Genomic DNA, 26,531 nt, shown 5'->3' on the forward strand with positions numbered 1-26,531 from the left:
CGGAGTGGCAGAGCTCTCGAGGAGGTGGGAATGGAACCTGAGGTAGAACTAGGAGCTACCCCCTTATCATGCTCAAAGGTGATTGCAGCGGGTCTAACCCGTTCAGGGGAGGTGTGTTGAACCCCTGAGGGATGGGGAGGGGTACTCATAGGCTGAGAGGTGATCACAGGTGATTCAGTCCATTGAAAGGGATGCTGGGCCCCTGATGAGTGGGAAGGGGTACTAGAGGGAGAGGCTGGGCTGTCGGGAGTTGAGGAGTCAGGGAGTGGGGCCCAAAACGGGTCATGGGAGGTTAGCAGGGAAGGATGTGGCAGAGAAGGGTAGATGCTGGCTGAAAAGTCCAACCTAGGATGTGGCGGGGTTTGCACAGAAGGGAAGGAACTATCCGGAGAAGCCTGTGCTGGAGAGGCTTGGGCTGGACGCCGTGGATCTCTGGGGGTGGAGCGGAACCCCAACAATGGGCCATAAGGTGGTGGCTCAAGATCTGAGGGGTCATCAGAGAGTATGGGTTTCTCAGACAGGGTAGGGGCAGAAGCCACCGATTGGATGGTGGGCTTCCTGGGACTCTTTCCCTCCTCCAGTTTAGATTTTCTAATAATCTTTCTTTGAACGCAGCCCAACATGAACTTTACCGGGGATCCCATATAAGTTTTTAACCAAGAGGGAGGGTCAGTCACAAGGCTGTCCCAGGAATCTATATAGGGGAGTTGTTCAAGATATCCTGGTTCTCCTACAACTATGCTGTAGACCTTCCGGATTACTTCAATATCTAAGCTGCCACCAGGGGGCCACCCCACTCCCATAGATGGCCACTCAACTTCACACAAGGTTCTTAGAGTACTTAAGCTTAAAGTCTGTCCATAATCATTAACTAAAAATCCTTTCTTAAAATTTTTAAGCATACAATCTAGGGGAGTACCAGTTTGACTAGACGATGTCCCCCCCCATAATGTTACAACACACAGAAAGGAAGGGAAATTTTTTGGAAGTGTGGTAAGGGGTCCACACGTCCAGAGACACAAGGTAGACAAACAACAATCGCTTCCTTCCGTCGCTGGCCAGTTGAACTCGCGTTAACTGGAACCGCAGCTATAAGAAGTCCACACTCATTTAATCATTCATGCATCACACACACTGTACAAAAAATCCCACCCAACAATTTCAGATTTTTCAGATACAGATAAGCTCTGGCGGTTTCCCTGCTAGTCCCCACTAGACTAGAAGGTACTAAGGCCTTCGCTGAGAGTTGATCAGACTCCCCTTCCCTCAACTTTTGAGGGGCTGGTTTACAGTTTCCTAGCTAGGATTACAATACAGAATACAGAATACATACCCGGCCAATGTTCCTCAGTCAGTTCTTTTCTTGGGCCCCAGAAATTGATGCAGGATTCGGATCCCACTTCTGACACCAGGAATTGTTGCAGGAATTACCACTATTGTTAGCAGAATCTGTGGTACTTCAGGAGTCAAACACCACACACCAGAATGAGAGAGAAATCTTCTTTATTTGCCAGCAAACAAAGTAGGACATCAGCGCTAGCTCTCTCCAGCTCCTTCTCAGCTCCTTCTCTTCTCAGCTCCTTCTCCAATGTAAGCTGCTTCTGCTCTCCTTTATATAGGGTCCTAAACCCTTCTAGCCCCCCTTTCTCACCAGATGGTAAAGAATAGATTGATTACCCTGTCTTGAACTAATTATCTCTATACATTTACTCAAAAATATCAGTTACATAGGTTTGAGATATTTCCTAAACTGACCTATGACCTGGGGCCTCTCAAACTAGACAATGTGGCACCTATCTCCTGCGTTTTATTATTATTCACATAATCAGATTCCCAGTTATAGCTTAAAATACTAACCGGACTCTGGCATTCATTAAGGGGCTAAGGGGCCAGTCTTGCTTAATGGCACACAGACATGGTTTGTTATTACTTTCAGAAGACCAGTCCTACACTTAGCTATAATCCATCAAGGAGAAGACTTGACTTTTCCTGACCTCTTTCACCTAGCTTCATACACAGAACTAGCTAGGACTGTGGATAATTCAAACCAGATGATGACCTCTTAAACTGTAGACAAATCTCACTTGAAAGTCAGACACTGAATTAAAAAGATATTTTACAGGGAGAAATAGAACTTATTAATTAAACAGAATAAAACATATTTTAAAATAAGCAGAAATCAGAATTCCTTATAAGACAAAATCTAAATCATCTAGAATTATTTAAATCTAAACTATCTTCTTCTAAACAGCGTTCAGTCTAATCTTTTAAAACAGCCTGCGTGCTGATCCCCTCCAGATTGTCCACTATGCCTTACTCAGAACGGCATCCAGATGTGGTAAATAATACCTATGAACAATCCATCACTCAAAAAGGGACAAAGAAAGTTTTATTTCTCTCTGACCTTTCTAACCTCTAGTCTAGCAAAAGCTAGACTTCTGAGTAATTAAAACCAGATGGCATTCTACCACTTTCCAGGACTGCAAAGTTAAACAGAATTAACAAATATGATTTCTCTGTCCAAGCTGCCTCAACAGAAGGGCACAGAAATATATATGTTTCTAGCTATTTAGATTACAGCTTCCTCAGTAGTAGCTCAAGGTGAGTACCATTCAGGTGTTCTGGCTATTTCTTTGTCCCATGAGGGCTCTAAGTGTGCACCTGAAGCTTTTGGAGATAAGTGACTTGGTCAAGATCCAAAGGAAAAGCAGTGGGATTTGAACCCACAACCTTTGGACTGTAAGGCGAGTGCTCTAACCATTAGGCCACTGCAACCACCAGGTTGAAGCCACCTGCAGGTAATTAGGGTTAGGAACTGTAACCACAAACCCTCTCCCTCATCATGACTTAAGGGCTCAGTAGGCAGTACCTGTAGCCACCTTGAAAATAGTGTGCAGGCTACATGTTAGAAATGTTGGTGTCCCCTAACTATGGAGGATTGTAGGACTGTGTTCAATAATGTGGTAAAGACATTCATTGCATATTCTTCCCCCCTGCCCCTCCCAGCAACCTTGAGAATGGGTGGGCACATTATAAATGGGGACTGGGGTTCACCACATAAAGAAGGATGGAACCTACCGGGAAGCGGAACAGCAGCTCCAACGCCTGCAGCACAGCATTGAGAACCTACTGCACAACCACACAGTACAACCCTGATGGTCTCCATCACTGCTCCAAACACTGCATAGCAACCAGCAACCTGCTGAAAATAGAGGTCAGAGCTGAATGCATACAGTGAATGGAGAGTCCTTAATCATGAGCAGAAAGAGAAGAGGTGAGAAGTATGAGCTTACCTTGAACTTGTGTTTCAAGATTGTGTGCATTATTGGTGTGTCTTCTTTCTATCTCCTGGACCAGTAGCTCAATTTGCGGCTTAGTGAAATGACCCTTACTGGTGGGTGCTTGCTTTGGTGCCTTTGTACCAATCTCTTTGCTGCCCCAGACTGTCTGGTACAACCAGGCACAGAGAATGGGAGACAGTAAGGGAGGCTCAAGGGATGTGGAAGACTGGAAACGGAAGTGGTGGTGGCTGAGGGCAACCACAAATAACAACCCCCCCAAAATAAACACGTGTACAAAAGCATACAGTGCCAAAAACAAAGGTTAGTATAAGTGAAGCTAAAACACTTTGAAATAATGTAAAGAAAAACCGCAAAGGTGCAAGCACAGAGAATGCCGTTTTAAAGGGCCATCAATAAAGGGAATGCAGCTGGGGACGTCCATAGTTCTCTACCCATAATCAAAATCACGCGGCCCAAATTGCTGGAGCAGCTGGACACGTTCAGGAATTTTGTGCATAATCAAAATTAGTCCGCCCATCTAAGGCCCACCTATCCCGTTCCTACATGGGCGTTCCTGACAACTATTTAGACGCTCCTCTCCGTATTATCGAAACTCATTGGTACAATGCCGCCACGCCAGCCCCTGACCCGGAAGGGTAATTTCAGTGATGGTGAAGTGGAGCTACTGGTGCAGGAGATCGAGCAAAGACACAGCAATCTCTTCGCTCCCACAGGCCAGAGGCTGGCTGCAACTACAAAGCAGCGTGAATGGGAGGCGGTAAGGGACCTCCTGAGTGCAGTCTTCCATTGCGGGAGAGACTTCGAAGACTGCAAACGCAAGTGGCGCAAGCTGAGGCGGGATGTGAGGAGGAAGGCTGGTGGCAACCCCCCAGCAGATGACACCGCGAACCTCACCCCCGTGAAGTGCATGATTCATGGCCTCTTACCCCAGGAGGGCATCCACGGGATCGGCTCCCTTGATACCTCTGCACAGCCTGAGGGCTCAGGTAGGTTGACCATTATGAAACTGGGGTATCTGTTGTGCTGCAGTATGTGTTACACAAGTGGGGGGCAGGAGGAGGGAGGTGGGGGGGGGGGGAGGAGTTTAAGCAATGTGTGTCTCTGACTGTCTTCATATCTAGACTAAAAGCCAACCTTTATGATGCTGTGTTTACCTCCTAACCACTACTCACTTGCTCAGTACCCTTACTCACTATGCCCACCTTAGTAATTCCCTTACCTCTTACTTGTCCTGTATGTGTCTCTTAATTAGATTGGAAGCTGTATTTGAGTAGTGGTAGTAGTAGTGTGTGTAGGTTACTACTGTTTCACAGCTTTAGGGCCCTTCCCCACTCCCATAGGCGGTCAGTGGTCCAACTGTTTGGGGAGGCTAAAGGGGGCGGGGTTAGGGGTGGGGCCAGGGGTGGACCTTAAATCCATAATTGTCTGATAACACACAGAAAAAAAAAATAAATAAAAATAAAAGTCACAATTAATACCTTTTATTAAATTTAGATATTAGATACAGTGGTGGAAATAAGTATTTGATCCCTTGCTGATTTTGTAAGTTTGCCCACTGACAAAGACATGAGCAGCCCATAATTGAAGGGTAGGTTATTGGTAACAGTGAGAGATAGCACATCACAAATTAAATCCGGAAAATCACATTGTGGAAAGTATATGAATTTATTTGCATTCTGCAGAGGGAAATAAGTATTTAATCCCTCTGGCAAACAAGACCTAATACTTGGTGGCAAAACCCTTGTTGGCAAGCACAGCGGTCAGACGTCTTCTGTAGTTGATGATGAGGTTTGCACACATGTCAGGAGGAATTTTGGTCCACTCCTCTTTGCAGATCATCTCTAAATCATTAAGAGTTCTGGGCTGTCGCTTGGCAACTCGCAGCTTCAGCTCCCTCCATAAGTTTTCAATGGGATTAAGGTCTGGTGACTGGCTAGGCCACTCCATGACCCTAATGTGCTTCTTCCTGAGCCACTCCTTTGTTGCCTTGGCTGTATGTTTTGGGTGATTGTCGTGCTGGAAGACCCAGCCACGACCCATTTTTAAGGCCCTGGCGGAGGGAAGGAGGTTGTCACTCAGAATTGTACGGTACATGGCCCCATCCATTCTCCCATTGATGCGGTGAAGTAGTCCTGTGCCCTTAGCAGAGAAACACCCGCAAAACATAACATTTCCACCTCCATGCTTGACAGTGGGGACGGTGTTCTTTGGGTCATAGGCAGCATTTCTCTTCCTCCAAACACGGCGAGTTGAGTTCATGCCAAAGAGCTCAATTTTTGTCTCATCTGACCACAGCACCTTCTCCCAATCACTCTCGGCATCATCCAGGTGTTCACTGGCAAACTTCAGACGGGCCGTCACATGTGCCTTCCGGAGCAGGGGGACCTTGCGGGCATTGCAGGATTGCAATCCGTTATGTCGTAATGTGTTACCAATGGTTTTCGTGGTGACAGTGGTCCCAGCTGCCTTGAGATCATTGACAAGTTCCCCCCTTGTAGTTGTAGGCTGATTTCTAACCTTCCTCATGATCAAGGATACCCCACGAGGTGAGATTTTGCGTGGAGCCCCAGATCTTTGTCGATTGACAGTCATTTTGTACTTCTTCCATTTTCTTACTATGGCACCAACAGTTGTCTCCTTCTCGCCCAGCGTCTTACTGATGGTTTTGTAGCCCATTCCAGCCTTGTGCAGGTGTATGATCTTGTCCCTGACATCCTTAGACAGCTCCTTGCTCTTGGCCATTTTGTAGAGGTTAGAGTCTGACTGATTCACTGAGTCTGTGGACAGGTGTCTTTCATACAGGTGACCATTGCCGACAGCTGTCTGTCATGCAGGTAACGAGTTGATTTGGAGCATCTACCTGGTCTGTAGGGGCCAGATCTCTTACTGGTTGGTGGGGGATCAAATACTTATTTCCCTCTGCAGAATGCAAATAAATTCATATACTTTCCACAATGTGATTTTCCGGATTTAATTTGTGATGTGCTATCTCTCACTGTTACCAATAACCTACCCTTCAATTATGGGCTGCTCATGTCTTTGTCAGTGGGCAAACTTACAAAATCAGCAAGGGATCAAATACTTATTTCCACCACTGTATGTATCATATGTCAAAGAATAAAGTGGTTGCTCAAAGCATATACTAACCACAAACGCTCAACTGCAAAATACTATGCACAACTTTGTGCAAAAACACACTCAGAACCTTACTGTACCATAAATATTACACTGGGCAGAACCTAATACACCAATATACCACCCATACGGAAAATGCAGACCGTCAACAATATGAAACAAGGGATCATATCACCACAATTCTCATGTAGAGCCACAAAACACCCTAATTCATGTTTAATGTGGGATAAAATGCCATAAATAAGTAAATAAATATAAACTTTTAATGTTGAGCACCTGATTCTCAAAGTGGACATATTCCAAACACTATAATGAAAATAAAATGATCTTTTCTACCTTTGTTGTCTGGTGACTTTATTTTCTGATCATGCTGGCCCAGTATCCGATTCTGCTGCTATCTGTCCTCTTACCTCCGTTTCCAGGGCTTCCTTTTTCATTTATTTCTTTCCTTTCCTCCTTTCTTCTTCATTTCTGGTCCTCAGCTTCTGCCTATTTTCTTTATCCATGTGCAGTTTTTCTCTCTTCCTTTTCCCTCATCTCATCTCCTTCCTCACTCTTCCCTCCCCTCCATCCATGTCCAGCATTTCTTCTCTCTCCCTTCCCTCTCCTCCATCCATGTCCAGCAACTCTCCTCTCCCCTGCCCCCCTCCAGTCATCCATACCCATCCAGCGATTCTCTCCTCTCCCCTGCCCCCCTCCAGCCATCCACACCCACCCAGCGATTCTCTCCTCTCCCCTGCCCCCTCTCCAGCCATCCACACCCACCCAGCGATTCTCTCCTCTCCCCTGCCCCCTCTCCAGCCATCCACACCCACCCAGCGATTCTCTCCTCTCCCCTGCCCCCCTCCAGCCATCCACACCAACCCATCGATTCTCTTCGCTCCCCTGCCCCCCCCTCCAGCCATCCATACCCACCCTCAACAATTCTCCTCGCTCTCCTGCCTCCATCGCAGCAGCCGCAGTGAAAGCCTGTCTCTAGCCTTGTAAGCCTTCCCTTCATTTCCGTCAGTGTCCCGCCCTTGCGGAAAGAGGAAATAATGTCAGAAGAAGGCGGGACACTGACGGGAACGAAGGGAAGGCTTACAAGTGAAATATTCAGAACTTGTAAATTTCCACCAATCTCTTTTCACTCATATTTTCTCATTTACCACATAATCAGGCACTCTTTTATAATTTAAATTCTTTCTATCAATCCTTACACACGGCACTCAAAGCTGTATGTCCTCTCAGTCCAAATCTTCAGTTGCTCTCTTCTCTCTGTTCTCAGGCAGATTTCTAACAGGAGCTGCTCATCAAATCAGAGAGCTCTATTTGAATGCAGATTAACATACAGACACTCTAATGGGAATTTTTAGTCAAAAACACTAGATAAACCCTTTGTTTTTGCATCAAACTTCACATTTTTGATCAGAGCCATGCCCTAACATTAAGGCTGTAAACATTTCCAACAATTTTTACCCATAAATATGCAAATGAGAACCTCCCAAAAACGGAATAATTTGCATATGGCTTGAGCAAATTTGAGTACATAGCATACCAATCCCACTTCCTAGCACCTAAATTCTGCAATTAGATTTAATACAAATACTTAAAAAACTTATTTTTAGCACTTTTAAAATCTCAGGTGTCAGTGCAAGTCTCTTTGGTATGAACTGCTCATGCAGGAAGTCATCCTCATTAAATATCTCCCTGGCAACCCAGGACACCTCCAGCCAACCCCCCTGCTCTCCCAGCAGTAAGGTAAACAAATTAAACCATAAACCAATTTCTACAACTGGTTACACAAGGCTAGAGACAGGCTTTCACTGCAGCTGCTGCTGCGAGGATGGAGGTAAATCAACAATTTAAACCCCCCCCAGAACAGCGGGATTCCCAGGAGAAACAGCTGATCCATCCTGCTGCAGCAGGGGAGGCTTAGCCTCTCCAAGCATCTTATACTGGGCGCCTATGCCCACTCCCTCCTCTTTTCCCCTCACCAAACTCTGCATATTTCTTTCCCACACCTCTGTGCTCTGGTCACTGTGGGCCACATGCATGAAACTTAAGGAGCCAGTAACCTGGTTCATAAAGCAGTTCTAGGCAGTCTAGCAAGTCAGTAGTAAAACAAGACATGCTCAAATTCCTTCACTTTAACAAATATACAACAAACAGCTTGTCCACAATTTGTGAGCGGTGTCCTTCTCTTGGCTCTCCATCCACCACCTCTACCCAGCTGCCTGTGGGGCTCTCTTTCACATCGGTGCCAATCCCATTCCTCCTCACCATCTCTTTCCTGGGTCATCAAGTGTGGGGCAATGTATATGAATGCTGAAAGACAAAAGTGGGTTATTTTCACCAACACACTTCCTCCCCTTGTACTATACAGGTGATGACTCTGATGAGGCTGACCCTAGTGGCCTGCAGTCCCAGCAAAGCGGTACAGCAGCAGTACAGGCTCAACCTCCACCACCTGCAGCAGCAGAAGCAGCAATAGAGGCTCAACCTCCACCACCTGCACCAGCAGAAGCAGCAGTAGAGGCTCAACTTCCACCACCTGCACCAGCAGCAGTAGAGGCTGTCCCTCCACTACCTGTAGCCTTTGCTGATGAAGAGGATGAAGAAAGGGGGGCAGCTTCTTGCCAGAGGCCATCCAGCCGGAGGAGGCAACTACTGTGCATGGCCACTCAATTGTTGCGGCACAATGTGCACATGGAGGAGTACCGGTAGTAGAAATTACAGCAGCAGCGGGAAGCACTCCAGGCGCAGCGGGAAGCCCACCAGGAAGTGCTCCAGGTGCAGCGGCAAGCCCACAGGAAGTGCTCCAGGCGCAGCGGCAAGCCCACCAGGAAGTGCTCCAGGTGCAACGGGAAGCCCGCCAGGAGGTGCTCCAGGCCCAATATGCTATGCTCCAGTAACTCCAATGGCTGGAGCATAGCATCGAGGGCCTACGCCCTGACTTCACACCACCTACTCCGGCACCATCAACTGGCGTCCACTTCCTCCAGTGGCCAGCAACCACCAGCTAAGAGGTGGTCGTTGAGATCGTCCGCCTTCCCAGCCACTGGTGCAGCACCCACCACACCAGCTCCCCTTCTGGGTCCTGTGGCCAGGCTCCAGCCCAAAAGGTGGCCAGACTTCCACAGGGCAGCCGAGGCAGCAGGCTGCTGTGTGGAGACAGAGGAGGACAGTGGGAGCAGCCCATCAGAGGAGTCTGAACAGACTTCCCCTGCAGCACCAGCTGCAAAGGAACACAGTGGGAGGGGTAGGAGGGGACGGGGGAGGGGACGGGGAAAGTGATGGGACATGCTGGAGTGGAGGGTGAGGGTTGGTGGGAGGGGGGGTGGTGGTGGTGTTAAGTAAATACTTATGTGATTCATAGAAATAAAGGTCAACTTACTCTCATAGAAAACTTATTTTGATGAGTCTTTGTCTGGCTTTGACCCCCAGCTGGTGAGCAGTGAGCTCTGCTCTGTGGGCGGGAGGTGGAGGGGGCTCCTGATCCTGCTCATCTGGGGCCTGCTCCTCTGGTGGCTGTGGCTTCTCTGAGAGGGCCTGTCCTTCTCTGAGAGGGCCTGTCCTCTGCACAGGGCCAAATTGTGTAACATGCAGCAGGCCAAGAAGATCTTGGCCACCTTTTGGGGACTATACAGGAGCTCCCCTCCAGAAAGGTCCAGACAGCGGAAACGGTTCTTCAGTAGCCCAAAGGTCCGCTCAATGATCCCACGGGTGCTCCGATGTCTGGTGTTGTATGTCTCTTCTGACCCTGGTTGTGGGTGCACCACGGGGGTCGTGAGCCAAGTCCTCTGTGGGTAGCCTCGGTCACCTTTGGGGAGAAACAGAATGTGAAAGATGAGTGTGTATTGTTTGGAGCGGGTACCTTGTGTGTGTGTGCGGGGGGGGGGGGGGGGTGAGAATAGTGGGTTGTGGAGTGAGCTGGAGGAAAACAGTGCTGAGGGTTGCCCAGTGGAGGAGGTATAGTTTGGGTAGATCCATGCTACACTTACCTAGTAGCCATCCACCGGTGATCTCCCCTTGCTCAAACCTCCGGAAGATGCCCGAGTGCTGCAGTACTCATCATGGGTCGAACCAGGGTAGCGGGCACACACATCTATAATCTCCCCCTGGGCATCACACACCACTTGCATGTTCATTGAGTGAAATGCTTTACGGTTTCTGTAAGTGGCCTCTCGTGCCCGGGGGGGGTGGGGGGGGGGGGGGTCTCAGTGCAACAAGTGTGCAGTCAATCACACCTATAACTGAGGGGAAGTGAGATACAGCATAGAAGGCAGCCATGTTGTTGTGCAGGGCCTTGGGGGTGCTGGGAAAGTGATGTAGTGAGAGGTGTGGGTAAGGAAAGCATCCAGGAAGTGGGTAAGACAGTTTGAAATAGAAGCCTGGGTGAGATCTGTGTTAACAGCTAATACAGACTGGAAACTCCCAGTGGCCAGAACAGAGAGAGATGCAGTGATTTTGAGGTGGACAGGGATGGGGTTATTTCTACAGGTCCTGGGCTGAAGGAGGGGTTGGAGCTGCTCACAAAGCTGCTGAATGGTCGCCCTATCGAAACGGTACCTTGTCAGACACTGCTGGTCAGTGAGGTCTAAGAAAGTGGTGCGGGGCCTGAACACTCGGGGCCATGAGTACCTCCTGCGGTGTGTGGCCTCTTCCTCCAACATGCAAGCCGCCACTGAATTTAGTGCCTCCATTTCCCCACCTGTGCAAGTAGCAGTAGTAGTAGTAGTAGTAGTCAAACAACAGGACCACACAGAAGCTCACTCCCACCACACCCACTGGCCACTCACTCGCCAAACAGGAAATGACTGTGCTCACACACACAGCTGCAGCAGTACAGGGAAGAAAGACACAAACGGAGGTAAGGGAATCCAATATAAACGTGGGAACAGTGAATGGTGAGGGGAAGGGCTGATAGAGGAAGGAGTAGTGGTATCTGGGTTTGGGGGCTAGAAGGGGTAGGGGAAAGGTGAACAGGTAATACACACACGAGGCAGGTGAGGTTGAAAACGTTCCGACTAAGGCACATAGACAAAGGTAACAGGTACTCAACACACTCAGCTTTCTCTGCAACCAACAATTCAGCTCTCCCAACAACACTTTTGCCACTCTCCAACTCCACACAATCGCTAATGGGTCTAAAGACGATTTCCCCCTTACTCTGGTCGCTTTTATTTCGGGTCTACACAATGACGCCCATTTTCCCGCCCATACAAAACCATTTCGCTATCCGTTATATGTTGGAGGCAGCCATCTCGTAACACCGCCCCTAACACGCCCCCGACATGCCCCTTGTTAGGGCATCCATACCTGGGCGTTTGCGCGCTGAGAGCGCACTGAAAGTCCTGTTTTGATTATTAGGTTTGGGCGCCCTTTGCTCATGGAGATGTCTATATGCCTTTTGGGTCGCAATCTGGGCGCCCATCACTTTCGAAAATAAGGCGGATTGTGTATCTGGATTTTCAAAAGGCGTTTGATAAGGTACCTCATGAAAGGCTACAGAGGAAATTGGAGGGTCATGGGATAGGAGGAAATGTCCTATTGTGGATTAAAAACTGGTTGAAGGATAGGAAACAGAGAGTTGGGTTAAATGGGCAGTATTCACAATGGAGAAGGGTAGCTAGTGGGGTTCCTCAGGGGTCAATGCTAGGACCGCTGCTTTTTAATATATTTATAAATGATTTAGAGATGGGTGTAACTAGCGAGGTAATTAAATTTGCTGATGACACAAAGTTATTTAAAGTCGTTAACTCGCGAGAGGATTGTGAAAAATTACAGAAGGAACTTATGAGACTGGGAGATTGGGCGGCTAAATGGAAAATGACGTTTAATGTGAACAAGTGCAAGGTGGGAAAAAAGAACCTGAATTATAGCTACATCATGCAAGGTTCCATGTTAGGAGTTATGGACCAAGAAAGGGATCTGGGGGTGATCGTTGATAATACACTGAAACCTTCTGCTCAGTGTGCTGCTGCGGCTAGGAAAGCGAATAGAATGTTGGGTATTATTAGGAAAAGTATGGAGAACAGGTGTGAGGATGTTATAATGCCATTGTATCGCTCCATGGTGCGACTATACCTTGAGTATTGTGTTCAATTCTGGTCGCCGCATCTCAAGAAAGATATAGTAGAACTGGAAAAGGTGCAGCGAAGGGCGACAAAAATGATAGCGTGGATGGGACGACTTCCCTATAAAGAAAGACTAAGGAGGCTAGGGCTTTTCAGCTTGGAGAAGAGATGGCTGAGGGGAGACATGATAGAGGTATATAAAATAATGAGTGGAGTGGAACGGGTGGATGTGAAGTGTCTGTTCACGCTTTCCAAAAATACTAGGACTAGGGGGCATGCGATGAAACTACAGTGTAGTAAATTTAAAACAAATCAGAGAAAATCTTTCTTCACCCAATGCATAATTAAACTCTGGAATTCGTTGCCGGAGAACGTAGGGGTTGGACAGTTTCCTAAATTACAAGTCCATAGACCGCTACTAAATGGACTTGGGAAAAATCCACAATTTCGGGAATAACATGTATAAAATGTTTGTACATTTGGGTAGCTTGTCAGGTGCCCTTGACCTGGATTGGCTGCTGTCAGGGGACAGGATGCTAGGGGACAGGATGCTGGGCTCGATGGACCTTTGGTCTTTTCCCAGTATGGCATTACTTATGTACTTATGCATGAGAAACAGATCAATTGTTCAATTTCATTAAATTATTTCACACTAACATGACTTAAAATTGCTCTTCAAATCAACGTTGAAAAAATGGATAAGTGGATAAGTTTATCCGTATATATTTTTTCCTTAGAATATTTTTATTTTTTTTCCTTAGAATAATTACAACATTGGCATATTGATTTAAAGATTTTTTTCAATGTTGATTTGAAGAGCGATTTTAAGTCATGTTAGTGTGAAATAATTATTTGTGTTTGGTATATGTGCATGTTCTTATTTATGATTATGTATAACTGATATATTTTGATGTTATTTTATATTAGACCCCTGAGGCAGTCGCTAGTGCGCCGAAACACGCGACCCGTGTCGGGTCTACCTTTCAATAAAGGAGGACTTTGCTTATCCCAACCCTGAAGGCCCAGTGTTGCTTTTTTTGTTTGTTTCTTTTTTTTTCCAAGATATTTTATTGATTTTCATATAATAACAATATAACAAATTATACAGAAAATTATGCAGAGGAAGGAGCATCATAAGATAATGATAACATGAGTATCAAGCTAGTATTGTCTAGCTCTGTAATGTGTATATATAGTCTTTGAGAGGAGTCCATAAGTTGCGCAGAGGTTGACTCATACTTATGGTATAAAAAGACTGATTGCCACCAAAAATGTTCATTTAGATAGGTCGAATTTTTTCAGTTTGCTAGAATCATATGCTGACCAATAGTAATTAGTATGTCAAATAGTATGCTATCCGCCTTATTTTCGAAAGAGAAAGATGCCCATATTTCAACCCAAATCGGGAGATGGGCGTCTTTCTTCCGTGGGCGCCCAAATCGGTATAATCGAATGCCCATTTTGGGCGTCTTCAACTGCACTCCGTCGCGGAAATGGCCAAAGTTGACAGGGACGTGTTGGAGGCGTGGTGAAGGCGGGACTGGGGCATGTTTATCGGCCGAGGAGAGATGGGCGTCCTCAGCCGATAATCGAAAAAAGAAAGGCGTTTTTAGCGCGAATTTGGGTCACTTTTTTTGGACCCTTTTTTTCACGAACAAGTCCCAAAAAAGTGCCCTAAATGACCAGATGACCCCCCTCCCGCCCAAAAAAAACAACTTTAAAAACTTTTTTTGTCCAGCCTGTATGCCAACCTCAAATGTCATACCCAGCTCCATCACAGCAGTATGCAGGTCCCTGGAGCAGTTTTAGTGGGTGCATGCATTTCAGGCAGGCAGACCCAGGCCCATCCCCCCAGTGGCGTACCAAGGGGGGGGCGGTGGGGGCAGTCCGCCCTGGGTGTCAGTGGGTGGGGGGGGGGGTGATCCGCTTCACTCCTGCTGCTCCCACTTTACCTTTAAAAAAATGTTTTTGAAGCGTCGTTGCAGGCAGCGCCTTGCGTCTGCCCTGCTTGTTGTAAAAGAAGTAAATCTCTTCGCTTCGTCGTCGTCGGGCCTCACTATGTCCCGCCCTCCTCTGAGGTAATTTCCACGAGGGCGGGACATAGTGAGGCCCGACGACGACAAAGCAAAGAGATTTACTTCTTTTACAACAAGCAGGGCAGACGCAAGGCGCTGCCTGCAACGACGCTTCAAAAAAATTTTTTTTAAGGTAGGGTAGGAGCAGGAGAGTCGGGTCGGGGTGGGCTCCTCAGATGGGAGACGGGTATTGTGGGGGTTCTCACATGGGGAGGGGAGGGGGTTTTCATATGGGAGAAGGGGACTGAGTGGGGAGGGGGTTCTCAGATGGGAGAGGGGTGTTGTGGGGGTTATCACGAGGGGAGGGGGTTTTCATATGGGAGAAGGGGACTAGAGTGGGGAGGGGGCTCTCAGATGGGAGAGGGGTGTTGTGGGGGTTCTCAGATGGGGAGGGGGTTTTCATATGGGAGAAGGGGGGTGGGGAGGGGGCTCTCAGATGGGAGAGGGGTGTTGTGGGGGTTCTCACATGGGGGGAAGGGGTTTTTATATGGGAAAAGGGGACTGGGTGGGGTGGGGAGGGGGTTCTCAGATGGGAGAGGTGTGTTGTGGGGGTTATCACATGGGGAGGGGAGGGGGTTTTCATATGGGAGAAGGGGACTAGAGTGGGGAGGGGGCTCTCAGATGGGAGAGGGGGGTGTTGTGGGGGTTCTCACATGGGGGAAGGGGTTTTTATATGGGAGAAGGGGACTGGGGTGGGGAGGGGGTTCTCAGATGGGAGAGGGGTGTTGTGGGAGTTATCATATGGGGAGGGGAGGGGGTTTTTATATGGGAGAAGGGGACTAGAGTGGGGAGAGGGCTCTCAGATGGGAGAGGGGTGTTGTGGGGGTTCTCACATGGGGGAAGGGGTTTTTATATGGGAAAAGGGGACTGGAGTGGGGAGGGGTTTCCAGATGGGAGAAGGGAACTGGGGTGGGGAGGGGGGGTTCTGGGGATTCTCAGATGGGAGAAGGACTGGGGTGGGGTGGGGGTTCTCAGATGGGAGAAGGGGACTGGGGTGGGGTGGGGGTTCTCAAATGGGAGAAGGGGGCTAGAACTGGGGTCTGAGAAGGGGTCATGATGGAAAATGGGGCATGCCTGGGTCAGGTGGGAGAATGGGTCGGGCTGAAAAGGGGGGCAAGGCATGTGGATGAAAGGGGCTGAAACTGGGGGCTGAAAGGAGGGTAGGTGGGATAAGGGGGCTAGTACTGGGACTGGGGGCTGAAAGGCGTCAGGGGCTGAAATTGTGGGGACTGGGGGCTGAAAAGGAGACAGGGAGAAGTGGCTGGGGCTGAAGCTCAGGACTGGTGAGAGAAAAGGGCTGGGGTTGAAACTGGGGGCTAAAAAGGGGACAGGGAGAAGTGGCTGGGGGCTAAAGCTCGGGACTGGTGGGAGAAAAGGACTGGGGCTGAAACTGGGGACTGGTGGGATAGTGGGGCTGGAACTGGGGGCTGAAAAAAGGGGCAGAGAGAGGGGACCGATCCTGGATGGGAGAGGGAGGGCAGACCCTGGATGGATGGGAGAGGGAGGGCAAATGATGGATTGAAAGGGCAGACAGTGGATGGAAGGGATAGAAAGGGCAGACAGTGAATGGAAGGGGGAGAGAGAGAGGGCAGACAGGGGCAGAGATAGAGGGCAGATGTAGATGGAAGGGGCAGGGAGAGAGGGCAGACATTGGATGGAGGGGACAGCAGAGAGGGCAGACACTGGATGGCAGAGAGAGAACAAAGACAGATGCTGGATGGAAGGAAGACAGTGAAAAGAAGATGAGGAAAGCAGAAACCAGAGACAACAAACTGTAAATAAAATATATATTTTTATTTTTATTTTTTGCTTTAGGATAAAGTAGTATTGTAGCTGTGTTAATGTTTATAATAGACCATGTAAACAATGTAATCTTTTTATTGGACTAATTTTAATACATTTTGGCTAACTTTCGGAGAACAAAACCCCCTTCCAGAAAATTTTACACATACAGTATACTACTACTACTACTTCTACTTAACATTTCTAGAGCGCTACTAGGGTTACGCAGCGCTGTACAGATTAACATAAATTGACATAAAGGACAGTCCCTGCTCCAAGGAGCTTACAATCTAAAGGGCAAAATGTCAAGTAGGGGCAGTCCAAGTTTCCTGAATAGAGGTATGATGTTAGGTGCCGAAGGCGACATTGAAGAGGTGGGTTTTGAGCAAGGCTTTGAAGATGGGCAGGGAGGGGGCCTGGCGTATGGGCTCAGGGAGATTATTCCAGGCATGAGGTGAGGCGAGGCAGAAAGGGCGGAGCCTGGAGTTGGCGGTGGTGGAGAAGGGTACTGACAGGAGGGATTTGTCTTGAGAACGGAGGTTACGGGTAAGAATGTAAGGGGAGATGAGGGTAGAGAGGTAGGGAGGGGCTGTAGATCGAGTGCATTTGTAGGTTAAAAGGAGAAGCTTAAACTGTATGCGGTACCTGACCGGAAGCCAGTGAAGTGACTTGAGGAGAGGGGTGATATGAGTGTACCGGTTCAGGCGGAAGATAAGACGTGCAGCAGAGTTTTGAATGGACTGAAGGGGGGATAGGTGGCAAATTGGGAGGCCAGTGAGGAGTAGGTTGCAGTAGTCAAGGCGAGAGGTAATGAGAGAATGGATGAGAGTTCGGGTGGTGTGCTCAGACAGGAAGGGGCGAATTTTGCTGATGTTATAGAGGAAGAAGCGACAGGTCTTGGCTATCTGCTGGATATGCGCAGAGAAGGAGAGAGAGGAGTCAAAGATGACCCCGAGGTTGCGGACAGATGAGACGGGGACGATGAGGGTGTTATCAACAGAGATAGAGAGTGGAGGGAGAGGAGAAGTGGGTTTGGGAGGGAAGACAATAAGCTCGGTCTTGGCCATGTTCAGTTTCAAGTGGCGGTTGGACATCCAGGTCGCAATGTCGGCTAAGCAGGCCGATACTTTAGCCTGGGTTTCTGCAGTGATGTCTGGTATGGAGAGAAAAAGCTGGGTGTCATCGGCATAAAGATGATATTGGAACCCATGGGAGGAGATTAGGGAACCCAGGGAGGAGGTGTAGATTGAGAAAAGAAGGGGTCCAAGGACAGATCCCTGAGGAACTCCGACAGACAGCGGGATGGGGGTGGAGGAAGAACCCTGAGAATGTACTCTGAAGGTACGGTGGGAGAGATAAGAGGAGAACCAGGAGAGGACAGAGCCCTGGAACCCAAGTGAGGACAGTGTGGCGAGAAGTAAGTTATGATTGACAGTGTCAAAAGCGGCGGATAGGTCGAGGAGGATAAGGATGGAGTAGTGACCTTTGGATTTGGCAAGGAGCAGGTCATTGCAGACTTTAGATAGTGCCGTTTCCGTCGAGTGTAGGGGGCGAAAGCCGGATTGAAGTGGATCGAGGATGGCATGAGAGGATAGAAAATCGAGGCAGCGGCTGTGAACGGCTCGTTCAAGTATCTTGGAGAGGAAGGGTAGGAGGGAAATGGGGCGGTAGTTGGAGGGACAGGTAGGGTCAACTGATGGTTTTTTGAGGAGTGGTGTGACTACAGCATGCTTGAAGGTGTCAGGGACAGTTGCAGTGGAGAGAGAGAGGTTGAGGATATGACAGATGGGGGGGGGGGTGACCGTAGGAGTGATGGTGTTAAGTAAGATGGTGGGGATGGGGTCTGAGGAACAGGTGGTGCATTTCGAAGAGGAGAGAAGATAGGCGGTTTCCTCTTCAGTGATATCAGGAAAAGAGGAGGAGGCCTGGGTTGGTTGGTTGAGGGAGTGTGTTGTAGGGTGAGGAGGAGGAGAAGATGGTTTGGAGGTGAATTCGAGGTTGATTTTCTGCACCTTGTCGCGAAAGTAGTCCACCAGTGCTTCAAGAGAGAGTGAGGGGGGTGGGCTGGGAGCAGAGGGCACTTTGAGGAGGGAGTTAAGGGTGGCGAAGAGACGACGGGGGTTAGAACTGAGGGAGTTGGTCAATTGGGTGTAATAGTCCTGTTTGGCGAGGAATAGGGAGGACTGGAAGGAGGATAACATGAATTTATAATGAATGAAATCGGTGTGGGTGCGAGATTTCCTCCAGAGGCGTTCAGCCAATCGGGCTTAGGAGCGAAGGTATCGGGTGTAAGGGGTCAGCCAGGGCTGGGGATTAGTACGCCTCATGGGACGGGAGATGGACGGTGCAAGGGCATCGAGAGCAGAGGAGAGGGTGGCATTGTATGTGGAGACAGTCTTGTCGACAGTCTCGGAGGACATGATAGAAGGGAGGAGATCAGAGATAGTAGAGGATAAGGTGGGAGGGTCGACCGCCTGGAGATTCCTAGAAGTAGTGGTTAGTATTGGGGGGGACTGAGGGGGAGGGTGATGAAGTGTGAAGGTGATCAGGTGATGCAAACAGAGTTTCTGCTGTGTCTAGCAGGTACAGTAATTTTTAATGCTGTTTTGCTGATTTAAAATTTTTATGTTATATGTTCATAGGAGAAGCTTTAAAATAAAATACAATTTTGTCAAATTTAAAAAAATGACACACATAGGCATTAAAACTTTTGCAAGTATTTTTATAGAGGACTCTCTTTATTGTCATCATAAAGAAAAAGGCAGGCATCTAGCGCTCCAATGAAAACCACAATGCAGCACTGGAAATAACAAAGCAGCTTCTGCAGTACTGACAAATATATTTTGAAAATAACCCTCCCTCCTTCACAGACCCTTGAAAATTCCACCAGCCCCCTACAACTCCTCTTAGACCTTCTTCGCTCCTTCCCCGCACCCCCCACCCCCATCCCCTTACAAGAGAGAAGGCAAATCTACTTTGGTATTGTTTTTGACAAATGGAGATGGCTGCAGCAGGGGGACCGGCTTCAACTTCATAGTCATACCGTCTCATGTGGACCAGATAAGCTCATCCCATGTCCCCTCATTTAACCTCAAGGTGATAGCGATAAGAGTTTTCATTTTGGCACAGTATAAGTCATCACAAGAACAAAATATAAGAAAACCAAAGGATTGCATAAGGAGCTTATAGCCCATATTTTTATTTGGAGTTATAAAACCACTTGCCCCTGAAACATGTTCCAAAACAGAATAAACCATTTGTGTATCTAAAAGGCAAACTTCTACAAATATATTCCATCGTCTTTATAAACACCAGGCTTCCCAAGGCAGATTACAACCAGTTAAGATGAACCCATCAGGAAACAGAATATTCTCCGAGGACAAGCAGGCTGCTTGTTCTCACTGATAGGTTGACGTCCGACGGCAGCCCCAGGTCCGGAAATCTTCCTAGCAACAAAGCTTGCTAGAGCCCTCGCACGCACATGCGTGCACCATGCATGTGTGAGCACCACGCATGTGCAGCCGTCTTCCCGCCCGTAGCGCGAGCGTACAGACTCAGTCTCTTTTTTTCTGCGGTCAGGGTGGCTGTTTTTCAGCTGCTATGCGCCTCAGAAGAGAGCCCTCTTCAGCGATGTAGCGTTTTTCGCTTTTTTCTTGTTTCTTGTACGAGTGCACTTGCGTTCGTTTTCTAAAAAAAAAGAACCCAAAACAAACTTTCTTTTAATTCTTAGTTTGTCCCTGTAAGTTTTCTTTCGTTTTCGGGTGCGGCCTTGTTGGCCGCTCGTACGGTTTTTCTCCCTTTTTTGTGCCCTTCTTTGGCACCATCGCGGGTTTTGATTTCGCCGCCGCTGTTTTTCTGTCGATGACATTGAAGATTGCCAGCAGCTTCAAGAAGTGCACGCAGTGCAGCCGGGCAATCTCAGTCATTGATCCACACACTTCGTGTATTCAGTGTCTTGGGGCTGGTCATCGCCCCAACGCCTGTACTCTGTGTCTTAGCCTTAAAAAGCGGACACAGGTGTTGAGATTAGCCCAGTGGGAACGTCTGTTTCGAGCTGTGCCCGGTCCTTTGGAGTTGACGTCGGCAGCGGTACCGAGGTCTTTGGGGACAGTGTCGATGGCGGCACCGGAGAGTGCATTGACATCAGGAGCACAGGTAATGGCTGTCCAGAGACCATCTCACGCTGGCAGCAGTGAACCATTGAGTGGGTCTCCACCTGCCTCAAGGGCGCCTGCGGTACAGGCCCATCGGGACCAACCTCTTTCGGACCCGACCCCAAGGAGGCGTGTGGATTCCACGTCCTCCTCGTCAGTACCGGGGGGGGGGGGGGTACCGGTGACGTGCTTCCCGTCACGGTACCGAGAGCTGCGGGACGCCGAAGGATTCGGCACCCGTGAAGCGTTGACGCCGGGAGGACCTCTCACCCTCCATTCAGGAGGTGTCGATGTGCCGGTCTCCGGTCAGCCCGGTACTGCCTCCTCGCCCTAGGCAGATTCTGGCTTCGTCTCCTGTACCGATCCCACAGCCTTGCTCGACAGACACTCTAGACGAGCGACTCCGAGCCATTCTTCCAGGGATTCCTTATCATCAGCAGCAGATGAATCCATTACGAATGGGATGTATCAAAGCAATCCCTAGATAGGGTGGGAACAGGCCACACCACGCGCAAGCACTTGTGTTGCAAAACGCGCATCCCTCCTGGTGGCCACATCCAGCCTGTAATGTCGGGCAAATGAGAGTTTAGAGGCCCACGTTGCTGCACTACATATCTTTTGAAGAGAGAGTGCTCCTGTTTCAGCCCAAGAAGAGGAAATCGCTCTTGTGGAATGTGCCTTAAAGGCGTCAGGCGAAGGCTGGCCACACAGCAGATATGCAGAAAAAATAGCTTCCTTAAACCAACGGGTAGTGTAGCTTTAGACGCTGGAGACCCTCTGCGAGGACCTGACAAAAAACAAAACGGTGATCAGAGGTCCTGAAAGCATTTGACATTCGCAGATATTGCAACAGAGCCCTGCGTACATCCAGAAGGTGCAACTGCCCAAAGGATTCCGGAAACTCCTCCATAGAAAAGGAAGGCAAGAAAATAGGCTGGTTTAGGTGAAACGCTGAAACCACCTTAGGCAGGAAGAAAGGCACAGTACGTAATTTTGACTCCGGACTCTGAGAACTGCAGAAATGGGTCTCGACAGGTCAGCGCCTGGAGCTCAGACACCCGTCTCGCCGATGTAATGGCCACCAAAAAGACCGTCTTTAGGGTCACATCCATAGGCGTAGACTGGGGGGGGCGAGGGGGGCAATGCCCCCCCAAATGACGATGAGGCGCCGCCGCGCCATTAGTTAAAAAAAAAACAAAAACACATGCACGCACGCGCTCCTCTCCATCCGCTTGGCTTTCCTGCTCTCTCTGTCTGCGTCCCGCCTTCCTCTGACGTCAGAGGAAGGCGGGACGCAGACAGAGAGGGCAGGGAAGCCAAGCGGAGTAGCGGACGGAGAGGAGCGTGTCCGTCTACCCCTCTCTTCCTCCCTCCCTCCCTCCGCCGCAGGCAGCAGTCTTTACCAGCGTTCCTGGCAGCGGTAGCGATGTACACGCTGCCTTCAGCTCTGCCCCAAAGCCTTCTCTTCAAGTTCCTGTTCCCGCATAGGTGGGAACAGGAACTTGAAGAGAAGGCTTCCGGGGCAGACCGAAGGCAGCGTGTACATCGCTACCGCTGCCAGGAACGCTGGAAAAGACTGCTGCCTGCGGCGGAGGGAGGGAGGGAGGAAGAGAGGGGGTAAACGGAGTCACCATCTTGGACCTCGCGGGGGGGGGGGGGCAGAGGGAAGATGGATGGGACTGGGATGGGTGGGGAGCAGAGGGAAGGAGCAGGAGATGAATGGGACTGGGAGGGGTGGGGAGCAGAGGGAAGGAGCAGGAGATGAATGGGACTGGGAGGGGTGGGAAGCAGAGGGAAGGAGCAAGAGATGGATGGGACTGGGAGGGGTGGGAAGCAGAGGGAAGGAGCAGGAGATGAATGGGACTGGGAGGGGTGGGAAGCAGAGGGAAGAAGCAGGAGATGAATGGGACTGGGAGAGGAGGGAAGCAGAGGGAAGGAGCAGGAGATGAATGGGACTGGGAGAGGAGGGAAGCAGAGGGAAGGAGCAAGAGATGGATGGGACTGGGAGGGGTGGGAAGCAGAGGGAAGGAGCAGGAGATGAATGGGACTGGGAGGGGTGGGAAGCAGAGGGAAGGAGCAGGAGATGAATGGGACTGGGAGAGGAGGGGAGCAGAGGGAAGGAGCAGGAGATGAATGGGACTGGGAGGGGTGGGAAGCAGAGGGAAGGAGCAAGAAAGGGACTGGGAGGGGTGGGAAGCAGAGGGAAGGAGCAGGAGATGGATGGGACTGGGTGGGGTGGGAAGCAGAGGGAAGGAGCAAGAGATGGATGGGACTGCGAGGGGTGGGGAGCAGAGGGAAGGAGCAAGAGATGGATGGGACTGCGAGGGGTGGGGAGCAGAGGGAAGCCTACTGGAAAGAAGACACTGAATAAAACAGAAGACACTGGGACCAAAGCGAATAGTAAACTAAATGATCAGACAACAAAGGTAGATAAAAGTATTTTATTCATAATTTATTAATTGAAATGTGTCAGCTTTTTGAAATGTGCATCTGTGATATTTTGCCTGTAAATTCAATTCCTTCCTCCACATTAGCATATTCATTTGCATATGTATATATGCAAATGATATGCTAACATGCTCCGCCCATTCTTTGCCCCCCCAAATGAAACAGCCAAACTACGCCTATGGTCACATCCTTCTCCGAAGCTCGCATAAGCGGCTTGAAGGGCAAACACTGAAGAGCCTTTAATACTAGCCCCAGGTTCCAGGCCGGACAAGGGGCCCACACGAGAGGACGGAGCCAAAGCACCCCTCTAAAAAAACGTGCAATGTTCGGATAAGCAGCCAGGAGAAGGCCAGCCACCTTCCCCCGAAAACATGCCAAGGCTGCCACTTGAACACGCAGGGAATTATAGGCCAAGCCTTTTTATAAACCATCCTGCAAAAAGTCAAGTATTGGCGAGACAGAAGCCTGCATGGGTGTGATGGCTTTAGAAGCACACCCAGCCTCAAACTGGCGCCAGATCTGAGCATAAGCAATGGAAGTGGAACGCTTGCGGGCCAGCAAGAGAGTGGAGATAACCTTGTTTGAATAGCCCTTGTCTCTCAATTGCGCCCTCTCAATAGCCATGCCGTAAAACCAAAGCGGCAGGGATCCTCCATTGTCACCGGACCCTGCGACAACAGGTTCGGTACCAGAGGCAAAGGAAGGGGAGCCTCCACCAGAATCCGCCGGAGGTCCACATACCACGGCCGCCTGGGCCAATCCGGGGCAATGAGGACCACCACTCCTTGATGTAGCCGATTTCGCAGGAGGACTCGCCCTAGGCATCCAACTTCGCCAAGCGAGGATCTCTCCATCTGCTGAAAAAGCACGGGACTTTGGCATTTGCGCTTAATGCCATAAGATCCGCTATGGGCGTCCCTCATTTGGGACAGATCTGAAAGAACACTTCGTCTGCCAGTTCCTACTCCGCTGGGTCAACTTGATGCCTGCTTAGATAATCGGCTTGCACGTTGCTCTGACCTGCAATGTAAGCTGCTGACAGAAACTGCACATGTAGCTCGGCCCAGTGGCAAATCTGCGCGGCCTGCGCGGCCAGTGCTCTGCACTGAGTGCCGCCTTGTCAATTTATGTAGGCCACTGCTGTCGTCCGACAGAACTCTGACAGCCAGTCCCTCCAGGGTCGTGTGAAAGGCCAGAAGCGCCTGGAATATCGCTCTAAGGATTAATGGACCACTCCGATTACTCCGGTGTCCACAGACCCTGGGCATGCCTTCCCTGGCAATGTGCTCCCCAGCCCTTCAGGCTGGCATCTGCTACCACCAGGCACCAATCAGGAAGCGCTAGTGCCATTCCTCGCCGCAGCATGCTGACTGATAGCCACCACTCTATACTGAATTGGGCCGCAGGGAGCCACGTGACTCTGCGCTGATAATCCTGAGACATTGGAGACCATAGTTGAAGCAGGGAAAACTGCAGAGGTGTTATGTGCGCTCTCGCCCATGGCACCACTTCCAAGGTGGCCATCATCAACCCCAACAGCTGGACCATGGCCCAAGCTCGTGGGCAAGGCATCCTCAGGAGCAGACGGACCTGATTCTGAAGCTTGCACCGCCTTTGATCGGGTAAAAAGACAAACCCCGAGGCTGTGTCGAACCGGACCCCCAAATCTAAAGAGGGGGTCAGGTGACTTTTGGGTATACTGATGACCCAGCCCAGAGATTGCAGTACTGAGACCACTCTGGCTGTTACATGATGAGCCAGTCATCGAGGTGCGGGTGAACCCGGATACCCTCTCACCGGAGAAAGGCAGCTAAGGTAATCCTTGGAAAAGGTTCGGGGAGCTGTGGCGAGGCCAAAATGCAAGGCCCGAAACTGGAAATGCTTTCCCAACACCACAAACCGGCAGTGGCGTACCAGGGGGGGGGGCGGTGGGGGTGGTCCGCCCCGGGTGCCAGTGGGTGGGGGGTGCTCCGCTCCCGCCGCCTCCCGTGGCTGTTCCCGTGGCGCCGCACATTAAAAAAAACGGCGAAGCAGCGTCGCAGGCAGCACCTCGTGCCCTGCTTGTAAAAAAAAAAAATCAAATCTCCTTCCTTTTCCTCCTCGTCTTGACGTCTTGACGTCGACTCGGGCCTTCCAATCAATTTGATTGGAAGGCCCGAGTCGACGTCAAGACGTCAAGACGAGGAGAAGGAAGGAGATTTGATTTTTTTTTTTTACAAGCAGGGCACGAGGCGCTGCCTGCGACGCTGCTTCGCCGGTTTTAATGGGACTGAGGTGGGGAAGAAGAGGGGCGAAAGGGACTCGGGTGGGGGTGTTCAGAGGGGAGAAGGGGACTGGGGTGGGGGTCTCAGACAGGGGAGGGGAGAAGGGGACTGTGGTGGGGGTCTCAGACAGGAGAAGGGGAGGGGAGAAGGGGACTGGGGTGGGGGTGTTCAGAGGGGAGAAGGGGGCTGGAACTGGGGGCTGAAAAAAGGGGCAGAGAGAGAGAGGGGACAGATCCTAGATGGAAGGGGGAGCGAGAGGGAGGGCAGACCCTGGATGGATGGGAGAGGGAGGGCAAATGGTGGATTGAAGGGGCAGAGAGAAAGGGCAGGCAGTGGATGGAAGGGACGGCAGAGAGGGCAGACACTGGATGGCAGAGAGAGAGAGAGTGAAGACAGATGCTGGATGGAAGGAAGACGGTGAAAAGAAGATGAGGAAAGCAGAAACCAGAGACAACAAACTGTAAATAAAATATATATTTTTATTTTTTTTGCTTTAGGATAAAGTATTGTAGATGTGTTAAATGTTTATAATAGAACATGTAAATAAGGTAATCTTTTTATTGGACTAATTTTAATACATTTTGACTAACTTTCGGAGAACAAAACCCCCTTCCTCAGGTCAGGATAGGATACTGTAACAGCACTATACTGTACTGACCCGAGGACGGAGGTTTTGGCCTCTGAAAGCTAAATGTATTAGTCCAATAAAATGGTATTATTTTACTTTCTATATTTGTTTTATTTCTATTTGTTAATTTGTAAAGTGGTGATTGGTACTTGTTAGTTTTTTTCAAATTTACATCTGCTGTCTTTATATTTTGCACAGTACTAGGGGACAGTTTCTGTGGTGTTGCATTGTATGCAGAGTCTGGCATTGGGGGTTCAGTTTAATTTTTGTCTAAATAGAAAGTTTATGATTACTTATTCTATAGTGGATTAGGGTGTATCTGTGTTTGTGAAAAAGACATGGCTTTCAGTTGGCATTGACTGTGCAGGATCTACGATCTGTACTATTCTGTCTGGTTTCGTTTTACAGTAGGTGAATTGATGTTCTAGTGCTCACTGTAGTGTTTAAGATGCTTTCCTTTTCCTTGTGTGACTCGTAGAAATGACTGCTTATGGTATGGTAGAATTGCTCTATAGGTCCTGTTTTGTATTCTCGGCATGCCTAGTACTGGATTTGGGGGGGGGGGGGGGGTTGTTAAAAAATGACCGGCCCCGGGTGTCAACTACCCTAGGTACGCCACTGCAAACTGGAAAAACGGTTGGTACGGGGGCCAAATAGGAATGTGCAAGTAAGCTTCTTTCAGGT

The sequence above is a fragment of the Microcaecilia unicolor genome, chromosome 5 (assembly GCF_901765095.1).
Source record: "Microcaecilia unicolor chromosome 5, aMicUni1.1, whole genome shotgun sequence".
Lineage (NCBI taxonomy): Eukaryota > Metazoa > Chordata > Amphibia > Gymnophiona > Siphonopidae > Microcaecilia > Microcaecilia unicolor.